This window comes from Myotis davidii, unplaced genomic scaffold (genome assembly GCF_000327345.1).
Source record: "Myotis davidii unplaced genomic scaffold, ASM32734v1 scaffold1811, whole genome shotgun sequence".
In the NCBI taxonomy this organism is placed as follows: Eukaryota; Metazoa; Chordata; class Mammalia; order Chiroptera; family Vespertilionidae; genus Myotis; species Myotis davidii.
The window spans coordinates 12831-25358 of record NW_006283018.1 but is presented as its reverse complement, the minus strand read 5'-3'; the positions used below and the strand labels follow the sequence as shown (position 1 = coordinate 25358).

The 12528-nt window shown below is 41.0% G+C and overlaps 1 pseudogene; it reads left to right on the top strand.

Moving 5' to 3' along the window:
* The first annotated feature begins 11447 nt into the window (after positions 1-11447).
* LOC102764009 lies at positions 11448-11694 on the top strand (annotated as a pseudogene).
* The last annotated feature ends 834 nt before the right edge of the window (positions 11695-12528 follow it).

Here is a 12528-nt window from a genome sequence, read left to right as displayed (position 1 = left end):
GAAACAATAAACTCTAAAATAATAACACATCAATAAAGCAGATAGATAAAGAAGATAAATAAAAAGTAAAAAGAAATGGAAGAGAAAAAGAGAAAAAAAGCAAAGAAGAAAATAAAGTGGCTTTCATCTCAGCCAGGTTTAGTTCCTCCTGGGAGCTTCCTTTGATCCCCCTCTTCTGATGACTGTTCTGACTGTTCTGTCTGCCAGTTCTGGGTTTCCTGGGAAGTACTTAGTGCTAACCACTGTCAGAGACTGTCCTTTTTGGCTTTCAGCAACTTGCTTGAAGCTCTAAGAAATCCACAGTTGGTGTCTGTCTCCACAGGACTTAGCTTCACACGGGAGGGGCCAAGCTGCCCTCTAAATCAGGTTAGTTAGCAGCACGGGGCCCAGGTCTGGGTCAGCAAGCTTCCCCAGGTTCCCCAGGCTCTGCTTCCACCCACCATCACTTGCCAGCCAGCTATCGATCATAACCACTCAAAAGGGCTTTAGGTGGAAGCAGGAGTCTATACCTCTGGTCTCCCGCGAGGGGGAAGGTGCTGTTGAGATTTCAGGGAAAGTGGTGGGTTTGTTTCCCCGTCCCAGAGCTGCTACTCTGTGAATGGCTCAGCATATTACTCAGCAATCCAGTGGGACCAACTGGAAACCTGAAGTTTCTATCAGACTGGAGGCACCATTCAGGTTCCTTGGATAGTGGGGCAGATGGCCCCAGTCCCACCCCAGTCACAGATGCTCCCTGAGACTGTACAAAGCCATAGGTTTGGCCTCTGTGGCTATCTCCTTTGCAAAGGTCAAGATGCAGGGTGTAGCAGGCCTGGTCTCTGAGGTTCAGGTGGGCTGTATCATCTAGGGTGTTTTTTTTTTTCTTTCACTTTTCCTCCATTACTGCTTCTGGGGGCATATGACTAAATGCTGGACTTCTGATTGCTGCTTTTCCACATCTCCCCCAATGTTTCCCACCCCAGCCTCTGCCTAGGCACCTCCAGTCAGCACCACCCTCCCTGCACCAAAGCCTTGGGTGAGTCGCTGCTACAGAAAACTCCTGTGCTCTGGGTCTAAAAAACAAAAATACAATAAAAGCAGAAACTGTGCCTTTCTTTCCTATGGGCTCTGGTCCACCGGCTCCAGACTGCAGCACCCAGCAGCTCTGCCACCTTTCACGGCTGGATGTTACATGGGCTGCTGGTCTCAACTCAGATGCGCTGGGCTGTGGAGCCCAGCCTGTGTTCTGGCCTCAATCTTCTGGGGGAACAGACTCTCCTGTAGCCCAGAGCTCTCTCATCACTGCTGGCCTGCCACCTGTGGCAGCTGGGTCAGGCCCTCTCATGACCCTGCCCTTCATGCCAGTCTCCAGGTGTTTTCTGTCCTTCCTTGATATATGTCTCTTCCTCAGGTGGACCTCAGTTGGTAATTCCAGGTGTATGTTTTCCACTTTAATTTTACTTCCAGTCTGACCAGGAGACTGCATTTCTGACAAGCTCCCAGGTGATGTTGATGCTGCAGGTCCTCCTGGTCTGTGGACCACACTTTGGGTAGGGGGGCTGTGGCTCTGGGTCAGAGTCTGGTGTAGGTACTTTTAGGTCTTCTCCACCAGGATTCCTCTGTGTATGTAATTTTGAAAGACAAGTTTTTCTCTCACTCTAAAGGGGAGGGTAAATTCTGTGTTTGGTTCTTTTATATTAGGGATCCAGGTGACATAAAATAATTTATACCTGAACAAGGCTTTGTAGTTGGCAGAATAAGGGCTTCAAAACATGTCAACTTCCTAATTTGGAGAACTTTGGAATGTTATCTCACAGAGCAGGGTTACTGAGATAGGTGAAATAAAATCATTAGCTAAGGCAGGGGTGGGCAAACTTTTTGACTTGAGGGCCACAATGGGTTCTTAAACTGACCGGAGGGCTGGAACAAAAGCATAGATGGAGTGTTTGTGTGAACTAATATAAATTCAAAGTAAACATCATTACGTAAAAGGGTACGGTCTTTTTTTTTTTTTAGTTTTATTCATTTCAAATGGGCCGGATCCGGCCAGCGGGCTGTAGTTTGCCCACAGCTGAGCTAAGGAGATTAGCTAATCAGATTAGCCAGGTTGGACTAATGTCATCACAACGGTCCTCTAAATGTGGAAGAGGGTAGAAGAATTGGAGTCACAGAGACATTTGAAGATGCTATGCTGCTGGTATTGAAGATGGAGGAAAGGCCATGGGCCAAGGAATGCAGGTGGCTTCTAGAATCCAGAATAGGAATTGAGAATAGGAAAGGAGCTGGAAAGGGATTGCATTCTCCTCTGGATCACCCAGAAAAGTCCAAGCCCAGCATTCATTTTGATCTAAGGCTTTTAAGACTCATCTCAGGTACTTGACCTCTAGAACTTTAAGATAGAAAGTTGTTTGTTTTAAACCACAAGTGTGGTAATTTGCTGCAACAGCAATGGGAAACTGACACAGACATTTATCCAGTAAGATATTGTTAGAAGAAACTGAGTTTAAGCCTCTCAACTCATTCAGCTAGCTTCCCTCAGGCAAAGGTATTTTGTGTTGAAATTTCACATTACATAGAAAAAATTAGAGCTAATTTAGAGGTATTTGGTCCCCATAGATGGTACAAAGAATTTCCCATCGCATAAATGTAAACATGGTTCTGACTTTGAGGCATTAAGATAGAAAAATAATTCATTAAAATTAAGGTTACATGTTTTACTTTTTATTTATTTATTTAATAAATTATTTTTTATTAATTTTAGAGAGGGAGAGAGTTAGAGAGATAGAAACACAATGATGAGACTCATTGATTAATTGCCTCCTGCACGCCCCCTGCTGGGGGGGATTGAGCCCTCAACTGGGGCATGTGCCCTTGGCTGGAATCAAACCTGGGGCCCTTTAGTCCACAGGCTGATGCTGTATCCACTGAGCCAAACCAGCTAGGGCTACTTTAAATCTTTGTGTCAAAATTTCTACATTTTTATCTATTTCATGTTAATTCACACATTTAAAAAAATTTCAATATTTTCCAAATTTCTCTGAAAATTTCATCATAATAGGTAGGATTATGGATGAGTCTGTGTGCATGTGCATATATATATATATGAGTGTGTTTATTTGAAAGTTGTATACAAGTGCACACACATACACACACTGCTCACTCTTGAACATTTTATTTGGATTCAACAAAGTATATTTAACATTCTATTTAGGCCTTACAACATCCAGTTGAAGTAAGGTTTATTATTGCACATTATCTTCAGAAAGAAGAAAACTGAAGCCAGGTGGATTACATTATTTTTTAAAGCATGCCCACAGCAAAGGCACCAAGAGCTCTCTATCTACATACTTCTCTTTCTTTTTTAAAACTATATTTTTATTGATTTTAGAGAGGAAGGGAGAGGGAGAGAGAAATAGAAACATCAATGATGAGAGAGAATCATTGATCAGCTGCCTCCTGCATGTCCCCTCCTGGGGACTGAGCCAGCAATTCAGCCATATGCCTTTGACCGGGAATCGAACCTAGGACCCTTCAGTCTGCAAGCCGATGCTCTATCCACTGAGTCAAAGCAGCTAGGGCTGGATTACATTTTTAACAATAACATAATTCAATTAAAACTTATTGTGCATCATCTTGAGTTATATACAAATGGACCCGCCCACTATAAACTCTTTTAAAACTTCTATTTTTATTGATTTCAGAGAGGAAGGGAGAGGGGGAGAAAGATAGAAACATTAATGACGAGAGAGAATCATTGATTGGCTGCCTCCTGCATGCCCCACACTAGGGATTGAGCCCACAACTCAGGTATATGCCCTGACTGGAATTTAACTATGATCTCCTGGTTCACAGGTAGATGCTCAACCACTGAGCTACACTGGCTGGGCTGGGCTAAACTCTTAATTTATGTATGGCTTCTTTAATCCAGCACATTGTACATTTGAAATATGTGCAACTTATTGTATGTAATTATTATTATTTTAAAATTTATTTCAATTGTTGAAAGTATTATAGATGTCCCTTTGTTATTTTTCCCTTTGTTATATGAACTCCTCCACCCCACACCTGCCCCTTCCAGACCGTCACAACATTATTGTCTGTGTCCATAGACTTTGCATATCCTATATAATAAAAGCCTAATATGCTAAGTGTACAGTTGTCCGGTCGTCCGGTCATCCGGTTGGCAGTTCAACCAATCAAAGGGTAATATGCTAATGATATGCTAAGGACACTCAACCATTCGCTATGATGTGCACTGACCACCAGGGGGCAGACGCTTTAACCGGTAAGTTAGCTTGCTGCTGGGGTTCGGCAGATCAGGAGTGAATGAGATGGGCCAGACATGCCCTGGAGCCCTCCCAAGGTTCCACCTTGGTTGGCCAACCTCTGTGTCCCTCCCCAGCCTTACTGTGCACTGGTGGGGTCTCTTGGTCTGACCTGCAACCTTTCGCAATCTGGGACCCCTCGGGGGTGTCAAAGAGCCAGTTTCAGCCCAATCTGCAGGCCAGGCCAAGGGACTCCACTAGTTCACGAATTTGTGCACCAGGCCTCTAGTATGCATATAAATTCCTGGGTTAATCACTCCCCAATGCACTCCATCCCCCATATTCCCTTGAAATTCATCAGTCTTTCCATGCTTCTATGCCTCTGGATCTATTTTGTTCATCAGTTTATTTTGTTCATTGGGTTCCTCATATGAGTGAGATCATGTAATTATGCTCCAATAAATTAGTTAGAATTAAAAATTCTAGTGATGTATAACTCATGTCAGGTCAAGAGCAAAGGCAGCTGATTCACATCAGATAGAGGTGGGAATTATATCTTATATCTGAGAAGAAAGCAAGGTCTCATATATAAATATAGGAACTGCGATATTAAATTAAGGCAATTCACATTTGATAAACCATTTTTACATAAACTGTAAGATCAACACACAAACACACACATATTAAACACCACATACTGGTTGAAGAAAGAAGTGTAATACCGATGCACAAAACATCATGGAAGAACTTTAGAAACATAATATAGCAACTCATGATGAGCCCAGAATAGATCAGAACTAGTTCCCACCATACAATCTGTTTTGATTATAAAGCCATTATATTAAAACAAGTGCTTTCCCCCCAAATTAAAAATGGGACTCCCATTTGACCCAGTGACCCCACTTCTAGGAATATATCTGAAGAATCTAGAAACACCAATCAGAAAGAATATATTCACCCCTATGTTCATAGCAGCACAATTTACCATAGCTAAGATTTGGAAACAGCCTACGTGCCCATCAGCAGATAAGTGGATTAAAAAGCTGTGGTAAAAAAGAAGGAATTCTTACCATTTGCAACAGCATGGATGGAACTGGAGAGCATTATGCTAAGGGAAATAAGCCAGTCAGAGAAAGATAAATATCACATGATCTCATTCATTTGTGGAATATAATGAACAACATAAACTGATGAAAAACACAGATCTAGAGACAGAGAAGCATCGATCAGACCGTCAAACCTCAGAGGGAAGGTAGGGGAAGGTGGGGGTAAGGGGGAGAGATCAACCAAAGGACTTGTATGCATGCATATAAGCCTAACCAATGAACACAGACACTGGGGGGTGAGGGCATGAGTCGGGGTGAGGGGGCAATGGGGATAAGGACACATATATAGTACCTTAATAAAGAAAAAAAATAAAACAAGTACTTTTAGGATGGCTTGTTATGCAGAAATAGGTAACTGCTACACTAATAACAAAAGAAAACTGAGATCACTTATAATAATACTAGAGGCCCAGTGCATGAAATTCATGCATAGGTTGGGGTTCCTCAGCCTGGCCTGCACCTTCTCCAAGCCGGGACCCCTGGGGATATGTCCGACTGGCTCTCACAATCCGGGACCACTGGCTCCTAACTGCTCGCCTGCCTGCCTGCCTGATTGCCCTAACTGCTCCCCTGCTGGCCTGATCGCCCCTAACCAACTCTGCCTTGCCCCACACCAAGGACCCAGATTTTTCCGGCCAGTCTCAGGCACCAAGGTCCCCAGCTGGCTTTGCCCGGGCCAGCCACAGCTGCAGGAGACTGTGGGCAGGTGGCTTCACCTGGGCCGCAGCCGCAAGCACCCGGGACCATGGGGCTGGTGGCTTGTCCCTCTCCTGGGCCGCAGGCACAGGAGCAGCCACTGGTGCCCGGAACTGCAGGGCGGGCAGCTTTTCCCTCTCCTGGACTGCAGCCTGGCTGATCCCCATTCCTCTCTCCCCAGTGTTGAGTGTCTGAGCAGTTCCAGCATGAGGGTGAGAGGGCATGAGGGCGTGATGACCATTTGCATATTAGCTCTTTATTATATAGGATCCTCTTTCCCATTCTAGGCATTTGTACAGATATTTGAAAATAGCATTCATTATTATTCTGTTATTGAAGTCTATTTCAGATAACTGCATTAAAAAGTGTCTCTATTTAGACTCTTATAGTTAACCAGAAGAGGTTGAAAGAATATGCCTGTTTGTGCAAAACATATGACTCTGAATCACAGAACTGGACAGGAATTCACGCTCTCTAGTGAGTCATCCTTTGGTCACTTATGTACATATGTGACATATCTATAGATCACATATTCGTTTATATAATGGATGATAATAATATGGTTCATTCCTATACTTTTAGAGGTTATGACAATATTTAGAGTAGGGGGAGGTGCTTCATTTAAAACAATAGAGGGAACATATTTGTAGGCAGCAATGAAACTTTTCAAGTGGAAGAGGGTGATAGTTACTTGGAAACATAATTAAGCCAAGCAAAACTCCACCCCAATGTGAAATCCCTTTACACATGGACACCAATCTTACATACATCAATAAATAAACATACACCATAAAATAGTTTGCATAGCAATAAATGTACAGACTTAAAATTTCTCTTCCTCATACTCAAGGTCATTTCTGACTCTAAGCGTTTATTATGTCAATTTATTGAAATTTTTATTTCCATGTTATCTAGAATTGGAGACATGTATTTGATTGTCAGTTTGCTAGTGACTATGGTAAGAATGTGGATCGCAAACTAAATAAGATACAGGATCCAAATGAGAGAACATGACCCAATGACCTCTTATAACACATACTAAATTTCTACATATTCACAAAAAGCAGGTATGGTAGTGATATATAAAGATATGATTTATAAAGAACGTTAAACTGTGCTCTTATATTTTCCTTTCCTATGAAATGATATAAATGGCTTTGGTTGCCAGCTGCAGTTTATTTCCATAGGAGTAGTACAACTCATGATTATTCTTTTAGTAAAATGATATAAAAAATTACTCGGTATGATAGATTTCACTTAAAAAATTGTTCTTAAGAAATCCATGTAGTGTTGTGAGATAAATGGAAATTTCCAAATATTTCACCCAAGGTTGGGATCAATTTGGGAGAGGAGAAAAATGACATAAGAAAAGCTGTTAGATATCACAAAGTCAAGAAATTAATAAAGTGATTCAATTAAATTGTATAGAAATCATAGAAACAGAAACTCCAGGAATAAACAGAGAGTAAATGCTACATCCACAACATCTGGCTCTGGGGCTTTGAGTCCAGCTGTCATGTGCATTTCTTCAGCCCTAGAACAATTGGTACTTTTACAGCTACCATCCCAACAAGTCTTTTCAGAGCCCGTTTTATGTCATTGTTCCTGAGACTGTAGATGAAGGGGTTCAGCATGGGTGTGAGCACGGTGTACATCACTGAGGCTGTTCCATTTGAGTGTGAGCTGTGGGTAGCAGCAGAACTGAGGTAAACCCCAAGGATCGTACCATAAAACAAGGAGACAACCGAGAGGTGAGATGCACACGTAGAAAATGCTTTATACTTCCCCTGAGCTGATGGGATTGCACGTATGGAGGACACTATCTTAGAGTAAGAGTAAATGATACCAACAAGGGGACCACCACTAGGCCATCACGGCTAGAAGGAAGTCATCCAGTCCTCCAGAAAATATGAAAAAATACATCTGTGTGATGCAGCCTGCATAGGTGATGGCTTTGCTCTGTGTCTGGATGTTCCACAGCATCTTTGGGACGGTGGTCGAAGTGACACAGATGTCTAACAAGGACAGGTTGCAGAGGAAGAAGTACATGGGTGTGTGGAGGTGGGAGTCAGAGCTGACGGCCAGGATGATGAGCAGGTTTCCCAACACAGTGATCAGGTACATGGAGAGGAAAAGCCCAAATATGAGGGGCTGCAGTGCTGGTTTTTCTGATAACCCCAGAAGAAGAAATCCTGAAAATCCTGTGAGGTTCCCTAGTTCCATGTGGTGGAGGTGACTGCCATAATATAGGAAAAATGACATTACTAATTTTCACACAAGCAAGCATTAATAACCTAGCATAAGGGAAGTAATTTCCATATTTGGTCTATGGTTTGGTCTCCTTTGGGATATCCCTAGGCCCATTTCTTAGAATTTCCTTTGCCATGTGAAGACACATGAAGAATTCTTGTCTTAATTCTTTCAGTACGAAAAGTGAAAATAAAAAGCAATGGATGGGATGTAAAGCGCAGCAGGTGTCTGTAGTTAATAATACTGTATCGTGTACTGGAAAGTAGCTAGAGGGTAGATTTTAAAAGTCCTTATCACCAGAAAAAACTGTTAACTGTGGTGGTGACAGATCTATTGTGGATGTTGTATTGCAATATATACAAATACAGAATCATTATGTGGTATTCCTGAAACTAATATAATGTTTTATGTCTATTATACTTCAATTAGAAATGTTTAAAACAAATGGAGAAGACACAATAGGACTGATTGAAAGATTGGACCACACAAAATTTATGAACTTTATACATTCTTTACAAAACACTTATACATACATAAGAACTAAATGGAAAACACTTTGTGTGAAAGTCTCCATTTCTTTGTTAGAAAGAATCCAATAAAAAAGTCAAACAAGATGATAATGTCAATAATATTGTGATAAGTCTGCAAGGTAACAGATGATTACTAGACTTGGTGTGGCAATCACATTGTAATGTATATAAATGTTGAATTAATATATTGTATATATGAAACTAATATCACATGATATACAAACTATACTTAAACAAAAAAGGGATAAAAACACTTTGATAACAATATCAAAAAGCAAAGAACTTTCAGGTCTGTAATATAGTGAAAGTTACCTTGGATGCCAACTACACTTTAATGTAAAATAAATAAACTAATAAACAAGCAAAGGAAAAAACTTACACAGAGAAATTTAGTAGAGACTCTAAATGGTTTACAAACTCACAAATTTCATTATTCAGCCTCACAGGTAATGAAATAATTACAAAGTGAATCTCATTAGCTTACTCATTTTCATCTACCAAATAAATTTTTAAAATGTGAAAGACAAGGTGAGGGAACATACTGTGAGATGTATGTCTCATGCACTGCTATTGCAAGGGTGTATTTGCAACCTTCCTTGGTCTGGACCTTTCTCATGCATATGAAAGATAGTCTAATATTCCCCCTCAGAAAATTAAAAAAATGCCCTCTCATCACTGTATATTCCTCCACAGTTAATTACCTATTTGTCTATTTCTGTCAATAGATAAAGTCCGTGAACTTATGTTCTACTTCTACTGAAAGGACTTTACATCTCCAATGCCCTTTCTTAATTTGTCTGCTATTCATGCCATTTAATTGTCAACATTGGAACTTGCATTTCTGAGTGCAATGTTCATTTTCCTTTGAGCATCATGAATAACACACTAATGTATTAGTAATGTATTGGTATCTGGGCTATGTTCGAATGGTTCTAAGGTGACTTCAGGGACAAGTTCTTGGCTTTCAGTCTCCCTGATGTTCTCCTGCCATGTCTATTGGGTTCTCGGACTCACCTGCATGGGAACTCTGAGAGGAAGGTTTCCCTGTGGAGGTCCAAATTCTTGCCTGGATGGTTGATGATGCAGACCAGATCTCTGTCCCAGACAAGACAACAAGGAGTCAAGCACTGGTCTCCCAGATGGATTTAGGTGACGTAACATCCAGCCAAAGGTTGCACATGCTGAGGGTCTGCAGTAGAATTGCTACTTACATGCTCTGTGTCTGCTCATTAGGCACATTTGCTGCTTGTTACTGTAACCTCTAAGCACATGGTTGCCCCTGAGGACACTGGTCTGGACAGAATGGAACGTTTCCTGATGATTCTCTGTTCCCAGGAGACTATGTAATAAGCCAGGTGAGTGCAGTTGTGATTAGTCCTTCATTAAATGCCCTGCTTCCTGACGTCTATACCTCCCAGCACCTTATCTTAACTGGAAGGTAAAGTTTCAAAATGGATGGACCTCAAGGGTGTTATACCCAGTGAAATAAGTCAGGAAAAGACTAATACCATAGGATTTCACTTACATATGGATCTAAAGAGCAAAGTCAACAACCCCCCCTGCCTCCCCCTTCTGCCCCCGTCCTCCAAATTGAAATGCACTCATGGACTGGTGGTTGCCAGAGAAGGACCTTGGGTGACAGGAAGAAGGAAGTGAAGGGATTAAGAAGTATAAATTGGAAGTTTCAAAATAGTCACAGATGTAAAATACAGCATAGAGAATTTATCTATATAAAAGGCTAATATGCTAAGTGTCCTTTACACCTTCCAATTGGTTGCTATGACGACTTGCTTTATAGCCAGGTGGAAACACTTTACACTGTAACCAAATGTCTGTGAAGCGTTTTCCCATGTCTCATCTCCTTTGATCCTCACAGAAGTCCTGGAGTAGGTAGAGAGGAGACTCAATGGAATCCTATTTTCTTTTCATTAGCTGGAAAACGGAGATTTAGAAAGCTTAGAAACTTGACCTGACTGAAAAGAAGTAAGAAATGGTGGACCTTGAAAATGACTTCAGGTTTTCTCACTGTGCAGAATATAGTCAAACACTGCTGCAGTTAAATATTTTACCCTTTGTTCTCCCTGCGAGATCCACAATAATAATCTGCCTCATGTTAATATTTACTGCTGTGTTGCTGACAATTACCTGAAAGGGAAGTTGGGATGCTTCACTGGGCTGGAAAAAGTTTAGCTACATCAGAAAGCAGGTCTAATTAAGCAAGTTTATTCTATACATATAAAAGGCTAAGTTGACTCACACATGCGCAATGCATATAAAGCTCTTGCTGGTGCCAATTGCGTGCATGTTTTTCCATCAGTCATTGTCGATCATGAATTTTGTTGACACTTCTATTATAGAGAAAGGGCGAGTAGCAATATTAAAATATTTCTTCTAATTAATTTCCTTTCAATGTGCACCAATTCATGCACTGGGCCACTAGTAGAGTCAATAATATTGTAATAACAATATTACAATGATATTGTAATAACTCTATTGGGTATCAGGGGTGAACACTATGTAAAGTATATGATTGTCTAACCATTATATTATACACCTGAAACCAATACAAAATAATAGTGAAGTAAACTGTATTTGAAAAAAAAAGTCTAAAAGAGCTCTTTCTCCGCCATCGAGGTGTGTGTGTTCCCTTCTCCTTCACCATGTCTTCCCACAAGACTTTCAGGATCAAGACATTCCTGGCCAAGAAACAAAAACAGAATTGGCCCATTCCCCCAATGGATTCGGATGAAAACTGGCAATAAAATCAGGTACAACTTAAAGAGGAGACATTGGAGAAGAACCAAACTGGGCCCATGAGAAATCACACATGAGAGATGACTCACATATTTATGCTGTATCCGGGTTGCCTACACCTTGAACATTTTCTTTGGACTCCTCCTCCTCACTCTTGAACATTTTCTTTGGACTCAACAAAGTATATTAACTGCCACTCCTTACAGAACTAAGAACTAAGTGAAATAAGCCAGTCAGAGAAAGGCAAGTATCACATGATCTCATTCATATGATGAACAAAATAGATCCAGAGACACAGAAGCATGGAACAGACTGTGGAATCTCAGAGGGAAGGAAGAGGTGGGTTGGTGGGCGGGAAGAGATCAAGCAAAGAACTTGTATGCACATATGCATAACCCATAAGCACAGACACTATGATGCTGAAGGCCTGGGGCAGTTGAAGGGTGTGGGCTAGAAAGATTAAATGGGGGGAAAAAGGGGACAAATATAGTTTCAACAATAAAGATTTAGTTTAACAAAAAACTCATTGCGCATCACCTCAAGTTACATATAAATAGACCCACCAACCCTGTACTCTTAATTTATGTATGACTTCTTTAATTCAGCAAATTGTACATTTAAAATATGTGCGGTTTGTTGTGTGTAATTACACTAATAAATTAGTTATGAAATGGAATTTCTGGACTGGAACCCAGATTCTTTGTCTGCTGGAATCAAAGAATGAATCCACGGACAGAAAGTGGTATAGCAAAGGTGGAGATTTATTGATTCCTCCTGGGAAAATACTAGAATCAACTCTATAATGGTGGAGTTGACCAGATATACCGAATATTTCTCTATTTTGGGAGACAGGAATACAGGAACTTTCCTTTTTCATTTGCTTTTAACCCTATGGCTTATAAAGGCTGCAGATCCTGGTGCCTTGATATCCCCTAGATTGGTCACTGT